Source organism: Oncorhynchus nerka, unplaced genomic scaffold, assembly GCF_034236695.1.
Source record: "Oncorhynchus nerka isolate Pitt River unplaced genomic scaffold, Oner_Uvic_2.0 unplaced_scaffold_712, whole genome shotgun sequence".
In the NCBI taxonomy this organism is placed as follows: Eukaryota; Metazoa; Chordata; class Actinopteri; order Salmoniformes; family Salmonidae; genus Oncorhynchus; species Oncorhynchus nerka.
Window position 1 is genome coordinate 296,084 of NW_027040468.1, and position 17,150 is coordinate 313,233.

A 17,150-nucleotide genomic window follows, 5' to 3' on the forward strand; every position below is an offset into this window, starting at 1 on the left:
GGATGCAGTCGATGATGTAGAGTACAGTATATACGTACGCATATGAGATGAATAATGTAGGGTAAGTAACATTATATAAGGTAGCATTGTTTAAAGTGGCTAGTGATATATTTACATCATTTCCCATCAATTCCCATTAAAGTAAAACCCCTTACTGTGTAAAACCCCTTACTGTGACTATAGCAGTAAAACCCCTTACTGTGACTGTGACTATAGCAGTAAAACCCCTTACTGTGACTATAGCAGTAAAACCCCTTACTGTGACTATAGTAGTAAAACCCCTTACTGTGACTATAGTAGTAAATCCTCTTACTGTGACTATAGTAGTAAAACCCCTTACTGTGACTATAGTAGTAAAACCCCTTACTGTGACTATAGCAGTAAAACCCCTTACTGTGACTATAGTAGTAAAACCCCTTACTGTTACTATAGTAGTAAATCCTCTTACTATGACTATAGTAGTAAATCCTCTTACTGTGACCATAGTAGTAAAACCTCTTACTGTGACCATAGTAGTAAAACCCCTTACTGTGACTATAGTAGTAAAACCCCTTACTGTGACTATAGTTGTAAAACCCCTTACTGTGACAGTGACTATAGTAATAAACCCCTTACTGTGACTGTGACTATAGTGATAAACCCCTTACTGTGACTGTGACTATAGTAATAAAACCCCTTACTGTGACTATAGCAGTAAAAACCCTTACTGTGACTGTGACTATAGTAGTAAAACCCCTTACTGTGACTATAGCAGTAAAACCCCTTACTGTGACTATAGTAGTAAAACCCTTACTGTGACTATAGTAGTAAAACCCCTTACTGTGACTATAGTAGTAAAACCCCTTACTGTGACTATAGTAGTAAAACCCTTACTGTGACTATAGTAGTAAAACCCCTTACTGTGACTATGAGTAGTAAAACCCCTTACTGTGACTATAGTAGTAAAACCCTTACTGTGACAGTGACTATAGTAATAAACCCTTACTGTGACTATAGCCGTAAAAAACCTTACTGTGGCTATAGTAGTAAAACCCCTTACTGTGACTATAGTAGTAACACCCCTTACTGTGACTATAGTAGTAAAACCCCTTACTGTGACTATAGTAGTAAAACCTCTTACTGTGACTATAGTAGTAAAACCCCTTACTGTGACTGTGACTATAGCAGTAAAACCCCTTACTGTGACTGTGACTATAGTAATAAAACCCTTACTGTGACTATAGCAGTAAAACCCCTTACTGTGACTGTGACTATAGCAGTAAAACCCCTTACTGTGAAAATAGCAGTAAAACCCCTTACTGTGACTGTGACTATAGCAGTAAAACCCCTTACTGTGACTATAGTAGTAAAACCCCTTACTGTGACTATAGTAGTAAAACTTACTGTGACTATAGTAGTAAAACCCCTTACTGTGACTACTGTGACTATAGTAGTAAAACCCCTTACTGTGACTATAGTAGTAAACCCCTTACTGTGACTATAGTAGTAAAACCCCTTACTGTGACTATAGTAGTAAAACCCCTTACTGTGACTATAGTAATAGTAAAACCCCTTACTGTGACTATAGTAGTAAACCCTCTTACTGTGACTATAGTAGTAAATCCTCTTACTGTGACTATAGTACTGTGTAAAACCCCTTACTGTGTATAGACTGTGACTATAGTAATAAACCCCTTACTGTGACTATAGTGATAAACCCCTTACTGTGACTATAGTAATAAACCCTTACTGTGACTATAGTAATAAACCCCTTACTGTGACTATAGTAATAAAACCCCTTACTGTGACAGTGACTGTGACTAGTAATAAACCCCTTACTGTGACAGTGACTATAGTAATAAAACCCCTTACTGTGACTATAGTAGTAAAACCCCTTACTGTGACTATAGTAATAAACCCTTACTGTGACTGTGACTATAGTAGTAAAACCCCTTACTGTGACTATAGTAGTAAAACCTCTTACTGTGACTATAGTAGTAAAACCCCTTACTGTGACTGTGACTATAGCAGTAAAACCCCTTACTGTGACTGTGACTATAGCAGTAAAACCCCTTACTGTGACTGTGACTATAGCAGTAAAACCCCTTACTGTGACTATAGCAGTAAAACCCCTTACTGTGACTGTCACTATAGCAGTAAAACCCCTTACTGTGACTATAGCAGTAAAACCCATTACTGTGACTATAGTAATAAAACCCCTTACTGTGACTATAGTAGTAAAACCCCTTACTGTGACTATAGTAGTAAAACCCTTACTGTGACTATAGTAGTAAAACCCCTTACTGTGACTATAGTAGTAAAACCCCTTACTGTGACTATAGCAGTAAAACCCCTTACTGTGACTATGGCAGTAAAACCCCTTACTGTGACTGTGACTATAGCAGTAAAACCCCTTACTGTGACTATAGTAGTAAAACCCCTTACTGTGACTATAGTAATAAACCCCTTACTGTGACTATAGTAGTAAAACCCCTTACTGTGACTATAGTAGTAAAACCCTTACTGTGACTATAGTAGTAAAACCCTTACTGTGACTATAGTAGTAAAACCCCTTACTGTGACTATAGTAGTAAAACCCCTTACTGTGACTATAGTAGTAAAAACCTTACTGTGACTATAGTAGTAAAACCCCTTACTGTGACTATAGTAGTAAAACCCCTTACTGACTATAGCAGTAAAACCCTTACTGTGACTATAGCAGTAAAACCCCTTACTGTGACTATAGCAGTAAAACCCCTTACTGTGACTATAGTAGTAAAACCCCTTACTGTGACTATAGTAGTAAAACCCCTTACTGTGACTATAGCAGTAAAACCCCTTACTGTGACTATAGTAGTAAAACCCCTTACTGTGACTATAGTAGTAAAACCCCTTACTGTGACTATAGCAGTAAAACCCCTTACTGTGACTATAGTAGTAAAACCCCTTACTGTGACTATAGTAGTAAAACCCCTTACTGTGACTATAGTAGTAAAACCCCTTACTGTGACTATAGTAGTAAAACCCCTTACTGTGACTATAGTAGTAAAACCCCTTACTGTGACTATAGTAGTAAAACCCCTGTGACTGTGACTATAGTAGTAAAACCCCTTACTGTGACTATAGCAGTAAAACCCCTTACTGTGACTATAGTAGTAAAAAACCCTTACTGTGAATATAGTAGTAAAACTCCTTACTGTGACTATAGCAGTAAAATCCCTTACTGTGACTATGGCAGTAAAACCCCTTACTGTGACTGTGACTATAGCAGTAAAACCCCTTACTGTGACTATAGTAGTAAAACCCCTTACTGCGACTATAGTAGTAAAACCCCTTACTATGACTATAGCAGTGAAACCCCTTACTGTGAATATAGTAGTAAAACCCCTTACTGTGACTATAGTAATAAAACCCCTTACTGTGACTGTGTAAAACTACTGTAGTAGTAAAACCCCTTACTGTGACTATAGTAGTAAAACCCCTTACTGTGACTATAGTAGTAAAACCCCTTACTGTGACTGTGACTATAGTAGTAAAACCCCTTACTGTGACTATAGTAGTAAAACCCTTACTGTGACTATAGTAGTAAAACCCCTTACTGTGACTATAGCAGTAAAACCCCTTACTGTGACTATAGCAGTAAAACCCCTTACTGTGACTATAGCAGTAAAACCCCTTACTGTGACTGTGACTATAGACTATAGTAAAACCCCTTACTGTGACTATAGCAGTAAAACCCCTTACTAGTAGTAAAACCCCTTACTGTGACTATAGCAGTAAAACCCCTTACTGTGACTATAGTAGTAAAACCCCTTACTGTGAATATAGTAGTAAAACCCCTTACTGTGACTATAGTAGTAAAACCCCTTACTGTGACTATAGTAGTAAAACCCCTTACTGTGACTATAGTAGTAAATCCTCTTACTGTGACTATAGTAGTAAACCCTTACTGTGACTATAGTAGTAAAACCCTTACTGTGACTATAGTAGTAAAACCCTTACTGTGAATAGTGTAAAACTGTGACTATAGTAATAAACCCCTTACTGTGACTATAGTAATAAACCCCTTACTGTGACTATAGTAGTAAAACCCCTTACTGTGACTATAGTAATAAAACCCCTTACTGTGACTATAGTAATAAAACCCCTTACTGTGACTATAGTAGTAAAACCCCTTACTGTGACTATAGTATAAACCCCTTACTGTGACTATAGTAGTAAAACCCCTTACTGTGACAGTGACTATAGCAGTAAAACCCCTTACTGTGACTATAGTGACTATAGTATAAACCCCTTACTGTGACTATAGTGAAAACCCCTTACTGTGACTATAGTGAAAACCCCTTACTGTGACTATAGTAGATAAACCCCTTACTGTGACTGTGACTATAGTAGTAAAACCCTTACTGTGACTATAGTAGTAAAACCCCTTACTGTGACTATAGTAGTAAAACCCTTACTGTGACTGTGACTATAGTAAAACCCCTTACTGTGACTATAGCAGTAAAACCCCTTACTGTGACTATAGTAGTAAAACCCTTACTGTGACTAGTGACTGTGACTATAGTAGTAAATCCCTTACTGTGGCTATAGTAGTAAAACCCCTTACTGTGACTATAGTAGTAACACCCCTTACTGTGACTATAGTAGTAAAACCCCTTACTGTGCCTATAGTAGTAAAACCCCTTACTGTGACTATAGTGTAAAACCCCTTACTGTGACTGTGACTATAGTAATAAACCCCTTACTGTGACTATAGTAGTAAAAAACCCTTACTGTGACTATAGTAGTAAAACCCTTACTGTGACTATAGTAATAAAACCCTTACTGTGACTATAGTAGTAAAACCCCTTACTGTGTGACTATAGTAGTAAAACCCCTTACTGTGACTATAGTAGTAAAACCTCTTACTGTGACTATAGTAGTAAAACCCCTTACTGTGACTGTGACTATAGCAGTAAAACCCCTTACTGTGACTGTGACTATAGTAATAAAACCCCTTACTGTGACTATAGCAGTAAAACCCCTTACTGTGACTATAGCAGTAAAACCCCTTACTGTGACTGTGACTATAGCAGTAAAACCCCTTACTGTGACTATAGCAGTAAAACCCCTTACTGTGACTGTGACTATAGCAGTAAAACCCCTTACTGTGACTATAGTAGTAAAACCCCTTACTGTGACTATAGTAGTAAAACCCTTACTGTGACTATAGTAGTAAAACCCCTTACTGTGAATATAGTAGTAAAACCCCTTACTGTGACTATAGCAGTAAAACCCCTTACTGTGACTATAGTAGTAAAACCCCTTACTGTGACTATAGTAATAAAACCCCTTACTGTGACTATAGTAGTAAACCTCTTACTGTGACTATAGTAGTAAAACCTCTTACTGTGACTATAGTAGTAAAACCCCTTACTGTGACTGTGACTATAGTAATAAAACCCCTTACTGTGACTATAGTAGTACTGTGACTATAGTAATAAACCCCTTACTGTGACTATAGTAATAAACCCCTTACTGTGACTATAGTAATAAACCCCTTACTGTGACAGTGACTATAGTAATAAACCCCTTACTGTGATAGTGACTATAGTAATAAACCCCTTACTGTGACTATAGTATACTGTAGTAATAAACCCCTTACTGTGACTATAGTAATAAACCCCTTACTGTGACTATAGTGTAAACCCCTTACTGTGACTATAGTAGTAAAAACCCCTTACTGTGACTATAGTAGTAAAACCCTTACTGTGACTATAGTAGTAAAACCCCTTACTGTGACTGTGACTCTATAGTAAAACCCCTTACTGTGACTGTGACTATAGCAGTAAACCCCTTACTGTGACTATGACTGTGACTATAGCAGTAAAACCCCTTACTGTGACTATAGTAGTAAAACCCCTTACTGTGACTATAGTAGTAAAACCCCTTACTGTGACTATAGTAGTAAAACCCCTTACTGTGACTATAGTAGTAAAACCCCTTACTGTGACTATAGTAGTAAAACCCTTACTGTGACTATAGTAGTAAAACCCCTTACTGTGACTATAGCAGTAAAACCCCTTACTACTGTGACTATAGCAGTAAAACCCTTACTGTGACTGTGACTATAGTAGTAAAACCCCTTACTGTGACTATAGTAGTAAAACCCCTTACTGTGACTATAGTAGTAAAACCCCTTACTGTGACTATAGTAGTAAAACCCCTTACTGTGACTATAGTAGTAAAACCCCTTACTGTGACTATAGTAGTAAAACCCCTTACTGTGACTATAGTAGTAAAACCCCTTACTGTGACTATATAGTAGTAAAACCCCTTACTGTGACTATAGTAGTAAAACCCCTTACTGTGACTATAGTAGTAAAACCCCTTACTGTGACTATCGCAGTAAAACCCCTTACTGTGACTGTGACTATAGTAGTAAAACCCCTTACTGTGACTATAGTAGTAAAACCCCTTACTGTGACTATAGCAGTAAAACCCCTTACTGTGACTATAGTAGTAAAACCCCTTACTGTGACTATAGTAGTAAAACCCCTTACTGTGACTATAGTAGTAAAACCCCTTACTGTGACTATAGTAGTAAAACCCCTTACTGTGACTATAGTAGTAAAACCCCTTACTGTGACTATAGTAGTAAAACCCCTTACTGTGACTATAGTAAAGTAAAACCCCTTACTGTGACTATAGTAGTAAAACCCCTTACTGTGACTATAGTAGTAAAACCCTTACTGTGACTATAGTAGTAAAACCCCTTACTGTGACTATAGCAGTAAAACCCCTTACTGTGACTATAGCAGTAAAACCCCTTACTGTGACTGTGACTAGTGACTGTGACTATAGCAGTAAAACCCCTTACTGTGACTATAGTAGTAAAACCCCTTACTGTGACTATAGTAGTAAAACCCCTTACTGTGACTATAGTAGTAAAACCCCTTACTGTGAATATAGTAGTAAAACCCCTTACTGTGACTATAGTAATAAACCCCTTACTGTGACTGTGACTATAGTAGTAAAACCCCTTACTGTGACTATAGTAGTAAAACCCCTTACTGTGACTATAGTAGTAAAACCCCTTACTGTGACTATAGTAGTAAAACCCCTTACTGTGACTATAGTAGTAAAACCCTTACTGTGACTATAGTAGTAAAACCCTTACTGTGACTATAGTAAAAACCCCTTACTGTGACTATAGTAATAAAACCCCTTACTGTGACTATAGTAGTAAAACCCCTTACTGTGACTATAGTAGTAAAACCCCTTACTGTGACTATAGTAGTAAAACCCCTTACTGTGACTATAGTAGTAAAACCCCTTACTGTGACTATAGCAGTAAAACCCCTTACTGTGACTATAGTAGTAAAACCCTTACTTACTGTGACTATAGTAGTAAAACCCCTTACTGTGACTATAGTAGTAAAACCCCTTACTGTGACTATAGTAGTAAAACCCCTTACTGTGACTATAGTAGTAAAACCCCTTACTGTGACTATAGCAGTAAAACCCCTTACTGTGACTATAGTAGTAAAACCCCTTACTGTGACTATAGTAGTAAAACCCCTTACTGTGACTATAGCAGTAAAACCCCTTACTGTGACTATAGTAGTAAAACCCCCTGTGACTGTGACTATGTGACTAGTAAAACCCCTTACTGTGACTGTATAGTAGTAAAACCCCTTACTGTGACTATAGTAGTAAAACCCCTACTGTGACTATGTGACTGTGACTATAGTAGTAAAACCCCTTACTGTGACTATAGTAGTAAAACCCCTTACTGTGACTATAGTAGTAAAACTCCTTACTGTGACTATAGCAGTAAAACCTACTGTGACTAGTAGTACTGTGACTATAGTAGTAAAACCCTTACTGTGACTATAGTAGTAAAACCCTTACTGTGACTATAGTAGTAAAACCCCTTACTGTGACTATAGTAGTAAAACCCCTTACTGTGACTATAGTAGTAAAACCCCTTACTGTGACTATAGTGAGTAAAACCCCTTACTGTGACTATAGTAGTAAAACCCCTTACTGTGACTATAGTAGTAAAACCCCTTACTGTGACTATAGTAGTAAAACCCCTTACTGTGACTATAGTAGTAAAACCCCTTACTGTGACTATAGTAGTAAAACCCCTTACTGTGACTATAGTAGTAAAACCCTTACTGTGACTATAGTAGTAAAACCCCTTACTGTGACTATAGTAGTAAAACCCCTTACTGTGACTATAGTAGTAAAACCCCTTACTGTGACTGTGACTATAGTAGTAAAACCCCTTACTGTGACTATAGTAGTAAAAACCCCCTTACTATGACTATAGTGACTATAAACCCCTTACTGTGACTTAGTGACTAAACCCCTTACTGTGACTATAGTAGTAAAACCCTTACTGTGACTATAGCAGTAAAACCCCTTACTGTGACTATAGTAGTAAAACCCCTTACTGTGACTAAAACCCCTTACTGTGACTATAGTAGTAAAACCCCTTACTGTGACTATAGTAGTAAAACCCCTTACTGTGACTATAGTAGTAAAACCCCTTACTGTGACTATAGTAGTAAAACCCTTACTGTGACTATAGTAGTAAAACCCCTTACTGTGACTATAGTAGTAAAACTCCTTACTGTGACTATAGTAGTAAAACCCCTTACTATGACTATAGCAGTAAAAAAAACTTACTGTGAATATAGTAGTAAAACCCCTTACTGTGACTATAGCAGTAAAACCCCTTACTGTGACTATAGCAGTAAAACCCCTTACTGTGACTGTGACTATAGTAATAAAACCCCTTACTGTGACTATAGTAGTAAAACCCCTTACTGTGACTATAGTAGTAAAACCCCTTACTGTGACTATAGCAGTAGTAAACCCTTACTGTGACTATAGTAGTAAAACCCCTTACTGTGACTATAGTAAAAACCCTGTGACTTACTAGTAGTAAAACCCCTGTGACTATAGTAGTAAAACCCCTTACTGTGACTATAGTAGTAAAACCCCTTACTGTGACTATAGTAGTAAAACCCTTACTGTGACTATAGCAGTAAAACCCCTTACTGTGACTATAGTAGTAAAACCCCTTACTGTGACTATAGTAGTAAAACCCCTTACTGTGACTATAGTAGTAAAACCCCTTACTGTAAAACCCCTTACTGTGACTATAGTAGTAAAACCCCTTACTGTGACTATAGTAGTAAAACCCTTACTGTGACTATAAGTAAAACCCCTTACTGTGACTATAGCAGTAAAACCCCTTACTGTGACTATAGCAGTAAAACCCCTTACTGTGACTATAGTAGTAAAACCCCTTACTGTGACTATAGTAGTAAAACCCCTTACTGTGACTATAGTAGTAAAACCCCTTACTGTGACTATAGTAGTAAAACCCCTTACTGTGACTATAGTAGTAAAACCCCTTACTGTGACTATAGTAGTAAAACCCCTTACTGTGACTATAGTAGTAAAACCCCTTACTGTGACTATAGTAGTAAAACCCCTTACTGTGACTATAGTAGGAAAACCCCTTACTGTGACTATAGTAGTAAAACCCCTTACTGTGACTGTGACTATAGCAGTAAAACCCCTTACTGTGACTATAGTAGTAAAACCCCTTACTGTGACTATAGTAGTAAAACCCCTTACTGTGACTGTGACTATAGTAGTAAAACCCCTTACTGTGACTATAGTAGTAAAACCCCTTACTGTGACTATAGTAGTAAAACCCCTTACTGTGACTATAGTAGTAAAACCCCTTACTGTGACTATAGTAGTAAAACCCCTTACTGTGACTATAGTAATAAACCCCTTACTGTGACTATAGTAGTAAAACCCCTTACTGTGACTATAGTAGTAAAACCCCTTACTGTGACTATAGTAGTAAAACCCCTTACTGTGACTATAGTAGTAAAACCCCTTACTGTGACTATAGTAGTAAAACCCCTTACTGTGACTATAGTAGTAAAACCCCTTACTGTGACTATAGCAGTAAAACCCCTTACTGTGACTATAGTAGTAAAAAACCCTTACTGTGAATATAGTAGTAAAACTCCTTACTGTGACTATAGCAGTAAAATCCCTTACTGTGACTATGGCAGTAAAACCCCTTACTGTGACTGTGACTATAGCAGTAAAACCCCTTACTGTGACTATAGTAGTAAAACCCCTTACTGCGACTATAGTAGTAAAACCCCTTACTATGACTATAGCAGTGAAACCCCTTACTGTGAATATAGTAGTAAAACCCCTTACTGTGACTGTAGTAATAAACCCCTTACTGTGACTGTGACTATAGTAGTAAAACCCCTTACTGTGACTATAGTAGTAAAACCCCTTACTGTGACTATAGTAGTAAAACTCCTTACTGTGACTATAGCAGTAAAAAAAAACTTACTGTGACTATAGTAGTAAAACTCCTTACTGTGACTATAGTAGTAAAACTCCTTACTGTGACTATAGTAGTAAAACCCCTTACTGTGACTATAGTGTAAAACCCCTTACTGTGACTATAGTAGTAAAACCCCTTACTGTGACTATAGTAGTAAAACCCCTTACTGTGACTATAGTAGTAAAACCCCTTACTATGACTATAGCAGTAAAAAACCCTTACTGTGAATATAGTAGTAAAACTCCTTACTGTGACTATAGCAGTAAAACCCCTTACTGTGACTGTGACTATAGCAGTAAAACCCCTTACTGTGACTATAGTAATAAAACCCCTTACTGTGACTATAGCAGTAAAACCCCTTACTGTGACTATAGCAGTAAAACCCCTTACTGTGACTGTGACTATAGCAGTAAAACCCCTTACTGTGAAACCCTTACTGTGACTATAGCAGTAAAACCCTTACTGTGACTGTGACTATAGCAGTAAAACCCCTTACTGTGACTAGTGACTATGACTATAGTAAAACCCCTTACTGTGACTATAGTAGTAAAACCCCTTACTGTGACTATAGTAAAAACCCCTTACTGTGACTAGTAGTAAAACCCCTTACTGTGTAAAACCCCTTACTGTGACTATAGTAGTAAAACCCCTTACTGTGACTATAGTAGTAAAACCCCTTACTGTGAATATAGTAGTAAAACCTCTTACTGTGACTATAAAGACTATAGTAGTAAACCCCTTACTGTGACTATAGTAGTAAAACCCCTTACTGTGACTATAGTAATAAATACTGTGACTATAGTAATAAACCCCTTACTGTGACTATAGTAATAAACCCCTTACTGTGACTATAGTAGTAAAACCCCTTACTGTGACTATAGTAGTAAACCCCTTACTGTGACTATAGTAATAAACCCCTTACTGTGACTATAGTGATAAACCCCTTACTGTGACTATAGTAATAAACCCCTTACTGTGACTATAGTGATAAACCCCTTACTGTGACTATAGTAGATAAACCCCTTACTGTGACTATAGTGATAAACCCCTTACTGTGACAGTGACTATAGTAGTAAACCCCTTACTGTGACAGTGACTATAGTAATAAACCCCTTACTGTGACTATAGTGATAAACCCCTTACTGTGACTATAGTGATAAACCCCTTACTGTGACTATAGTGATAAACCCCTTACTTTGACAGTGACTATAGTAAAACCCCTTACTTTGACTATAGCAGTAAAACCCCTTACTGTGACAGTGACTATAGTAATAAACCCCTTACTGTGACTATAGCAGTAAAACCCCTTACTGTGACTATAGTAGTAAAACCCCTTACTGTGACTATAGTAGTAAAACCCCTTACTGTGACTATAGTAATAAAAACCCTTACTGTGACCATAGCAGTAAAACCCCTTACTGTGACAGTGACTATAGTAATAAACCCCTTACTGTGACTATAGTAGTAAACCCCCTTACTGTGACTATAGTAGTAAAACCCCTTACTGTGACTATAGTAGTAAAACCCCTTACTGTGACTGTGACTATAGCAGTAAAACCCCTTACTGTGACTATAGTAATAAACCCCTTACTGTGACTATAGTAGTAAAAACCCTTACTGTGACTATAGTAGTAAAACCTCTTACTGTGACTATAGTAGTAAAACCCCTTACTGTGACTATAGCAGTAAAACCCCTTACTGTGACTGTGACTATAGCAGTAAAACCCCCCTTGACTGTGACTATAGCAGTAAAACCCCCTTACTGTGACTGTGACTATAGCAGTAAAACCCTTACTGTGACTATGGCAGTAAAACCCCTTACTGTGACTGTGACTATAGCAGTAAAACCCCTTACTGTGACTATAGTAGTAAAACCCCTTACTGTGACTGTGACTATAGTAGTAAAACCCCTTACTGTGACTATAGTAGTAAAACCCCTTACTGTGACTGTGACTATAGTAGTAAAACCCCTGACTGTGACTATAGTAGTAAAACCCCTTACTGTGACTATAGTAGTAAAACCCCTTACTGTGACTATAGTAGTAAAACTCCTTACTGTAACTATAGCAGTAAAACCCCTTACTGTGACTATAGCAGTAAAACCCCTTACTGTGACTATACTGTGACTATAGTAGTAAAACCCTTACTGTGACTATAGTAGTAAAACCCTTACTGTGACTATAGCAGTAAAACCCCTTACTGGGACTATAGTAGTAAAACCCCTTACTGTGACTGTGACTATAGCAGTAAAACCCCTTACTGTGACTATAGTAGTAAAAACCCTTACTGTGACTATAGCAGTAAAACCCCTTACTGTGACTATAGTAGTAAAACCCCTTACTGTGACTATAGTAGTAAAACCCCTTACTGTGACTATAGCAGTAAAACCCCTTACTGTGACTATAGCAGTAAAACCCCTTACTGTGACTATAATAGTAAAACCCCTTACTGTGACTATAGTAGTAAAACCCCTTACTGTGACTATAGTAGTAAAACCCCTTACTGTGACTATAGTAGTAAAACCCCTTACTGTGACTATAGTAGTAAAACCCCTTACTGTGACTATAGTAGTAAAACCCCTTACTGTGACTATAGTAGTAAAACCCCTTACTGTGACTATAGTAGGAAAACCCCTTACTGTGACTATAGTAGTAAAACCCCTTACTGTGACTATAGTAGTAAAACCCCTTACTGTGACTGTGACTATAGTAGTAAAACCCCTTACTGTGACTATAGTAGTAAAACCCCTTACTGTGACTGTGACTATAGTAGTAAAACCCCTTACTGTGACTATAGTAGTAAAACCCTTACTGTGACTATAGTAGTAAAACCCTTACTGTGACTATAGTAGTAAAACCCCTTACTGTGACTATAGTAGTAAAACCCCTTACTGTGACTATAGTAGAAAAACCCCTTACTGTGACTATAGTAGTAAAACCCCTTACTGTGACTATAGTAGTAAAAACCCTTACTGTGACTATAGTAGTAAAACCCCTTACTATGACTATAGCAGTAAAAAAAAACTTACTGTGAATATAGTAGTAAAACCCCTTACTGTGAATATAGTAGTAAAACCCCTTACTGTGACTATAGCAGTAAAACCCCTTACTGTGACTATAGTAGTAAAACCCCTTACTGTGACTATAGCAGTAAAACCCCTTACTGTGACTATAGTAGTAAAACCCCTTACTGTGACTATAGCAGTAAAACCCCTTACTGTGACTATAGCAGTAAAACCCCTTACTGTGACTATAGTAGTAAAACCCCTTACTGTGACTATAGCAGTAAAACCCCTTACTGTGACTATAGTAGTAAAACCCCTTACTGTGACTATAGTAGTAAAACCCCTTACTGTGACTATAGTAGTAAAACCCTTACTGTGACTATAGCAGTAAAACCCCTTACTGTGACTATAGTAGTAAAACCCCTTACTGTGACTATAGTAGTAAAACCCCTTACTGTGACTATAGTAGTAAAACCCCTTACTGTGACTATAGTAGTAAAACCCCTTACTGTGACTATAGTAGTAAAAACCCTTACTGTGACTATAGTAGTAAAACCCCTTACTGTGACTATAGCAGTAAAACCCCTTACTGTGACTATAGCAGTAAAACCCCTTACTGTGACTGTGACTATAGCAGTAAAACCCCTTACTGTGACTATAGTAGTAAAACCCCTTACTGTGACTATAGTAGTAAAACCCCTTACTGTGACTATAGTAGTAAAACCCCTTACTGTGACTATAGCAGTAAAAAAAACCTTACTGTGACTATAGTAGTAAAACCCCTTACTGTGACTATAGTAGTAAAACCCCTTACTGTGACTATAGTAGTAAAACCCCTTACTGTGACTATAGTAGTAAAACCCCTTACTGTGACTATAGTAGTAAAACCCTTACTGTGACTATAGTAGTAAAACCCTTACTGTGACTATAGTAGTAAAACCCTTACTGTGACTATAGTAGTAAAACCCCTTACTGTGACTATAGCAGTAAAACCCCTTACTGTGACTATAGTAGTAAAACCCCTTACTGTGACTATAGTAGTAAAACCCCTTACTGTGACTATAGTAGTAAAACCCCTTACTGTGACTATAGTAGTAAAACCCCTTACTGTGACTATAGTAGTAAAACCCCTTACTGTGACTATAGTAAAAACCCTTACAGTAAAACCCCTTACTGTGACTATAGTAGTAAAACCCCTTACTGTGACTATAGTAGTAAAACCCCTTACTGTGACTGTAGTAAAACCCCTTACTGTGACTATAGTGTAAAACTATAGTAGTAAACCCCTTACTGTGACTATAGTAGTAAAACCCCTTACTGTGACTATAGTAGTAAAACCCCTTACTGTGACTATAGCAGTAAAACCCCTTACTGTGACTATAGCAGTAAAACCCCTTACTGTGAATATAGTAGTAAAACCCCTTACTGTGACTGTAGTAATAAACCCCTTACTATGACAGTGACTATAGTAGTAAATCCCCTTACTGTGACTATAGTAATAAACCCCTTACTGTGACAGTGACTATAGTAGTAAATCCCCTTACTGTGACTACTAGTTAGTCTCCTCGATCAAAACTTTTGTGGCCCTTCCCCAGTCTTTTATTGGAATCAGGGGAGCAGAGCGTTTTTTTTTTTCTCCATATTACTGGTACTATATTTGATGGATCAATGTTAAAGACAGAGCGGAGGTGAGTGAGAAATAGGAACCATTTGAGCAGGAGATTAAAGCACTATATTCTTAGATAGCACTGCAGGGTTTAATGTCTAAATCAATGGCCAAGAGTACTTGCACACAACACAATCTCACTGCTGCAATAGGTGTAATGTTACTGCCAGTGTACAGTGTTTTCTGAAAGGATTCAGACCCCTTGACTTTTCCCACATTTTGTTACTTTACACAGCCTTATTCTAAAATGTATAACATATTTGTTTCCATTATCAATCTACACACAGTATCCCATAATGACAAAGCGAAAACAGGTTTTAAGAAATTTTGGCAAATGTATAAAAACACAAAAACAGAAATAGCTTATTTACATAAGTATTCAGACCCTTTGCTAAAAGCTAAAAAACTCAGCTCAGGTGCATCCTGTTCCCATTAATCATCCTTGAGATATATCTGCAACTAGATTGGAGTCCACCTGGTGTAAATTCAATTGATTGGACATGATTTGTAAAGGTACACACCTGTCTATATCAGGTCCCACAGTTGACAGTGCATGTCAGAGCAATAACCAAGCCATGAGGTCAAAGGAATTGTCAGTAGAGCTTCGAGACAGGATTGTGTCGAGGCACAGCTCTGGGGAAGGGCACCAAAATATTTCTGCAGCAATGAAGGTCCCCAAGAACACAGTGGCCACCATCATTCTTAAATGGAAGAAGTTTGGAATCACCAAGACTCTTCCTAGAGGTTGTCGCCTGGCCACTGAGCAATCGGGGGAAAAGGGCCTTGGTCAGGGAGATGACCAAGAACCCTATGGCCACTCTGACAGAGCTCTAGAGTTCCTCTGTGGAGATGGGAGAACCTTCCAGTAAGACAACCATCTCTGCAGCACTCCACCAATCAGGCCTTTATGGTAGAGTGGCCAGACGGAAGCTACTCATCAGTAAAAGGCACATGACAGACCGCTTGGAGTTTTCCAAAAGGCACCTAAAGACTCTCAGACCATGAGAAACAAGATTCTCTGCTGATGAAACCAAAATTGAACTATTTGGCCTGAATGCCAAGCATCACGTGTGGAGGAAACCTGGCACCATCCCCACAGTGAAGCATGGTGGTTGAAGCATGTGTGGAGATATTTTTCAGAAGTAGGAACTGGGAGACTAGTCAGGATCGAGGGAAAGATGAACGGAGGAAAGTGCAGAAAGATCTTTGATGAAAACCTGCTCCAGAGCGCTCAGGACCTCAGACTGGGGCAAAGGTTTACCTTCCAACAATGACCCTAAGCACAAAGCCAAGCCAAGACAATGCAGGAATGGCTTTGGGACAAGTCTCTGAATGTCCTTGAGTGGACCAGCCAGAGCCCAGACTTGAAAATAGATGTGCAGCGACACTCTCCATCCAACCTGACAGATCTTGAGAGGATCTACAGAGAAGAATGGGAGAAACTCCCCAAATACAGGTGTGCCAAGCTTGTAGCATCATACCCAAGGAGACACAAGGCATTACATCGCTGCCAAAGGTGCTTCAACAAAGTACTGAGTAAAGGGTCTGAATACTTATGTAAATGTAATATTTCTGGGAAAAAAACTATTTCATCCATTTTAGAATAAGGCTGTAACGTAACAAAATGTGTAAAAGGTCAAGGGGTCTGAATACTTTGGCAGTGCACTGGCAGCATTTAATCGGTGCACCTTCATGTAAACTTAGAACAGGTTGGAAAGGTCAGAGATGTATTTTATTATACAGGATGTCTTGTTAAGATTTATTTTTTCAGACGTCAAGAAGGAGAGAGAGAGAAAGAAAATGGAGGGGGGTAGAGAGAGAGAGAAAATAGGGGGTGGAGAGAGAGAGAAAATATAGAGAGAGAAAATGCGGGGTGGAGAGAGAGAGAAGGATGGGAGAGAGAAAGAAAGGGGGAGAGAGAGAGAGAGAGAGAGAGAGAGAGAGAGAGAGAGAGAGAGAGAAAATGGGGGTGGAGAGAGAGAGAGAAAATGGGGGTGGAGAGAGAGAGAGAGATAGAGAGAGAGAGGGATGGGAGAGAGAGAGAGAGAGAAAAATGGGGGGGGAGAGAGAGAGAGAGAGAGAGAGAGAGAGGGGGAGAGAGAGAGAGAGAGAGAGAGAAG

General features: G+C 38.3%; 1 protein-coding gene across 1 annotated transcript in view; it reads right to left on the reverse strand.

Annotated features, from left to right (window-relative positions):
* Nucleotides 1-17,150, reverse strand: part of LOC115116480 (receptor-type tyrosine-protein phosphatase beta-like) — a gene marked incomplete at its 5' end in the record, with an annotated part of 135,943 nt that overhangs the window by 28,619 nt on the left and 90,174 nt on the right. The gene's annotated exons all lie outside the window — the stretch shown is intronic.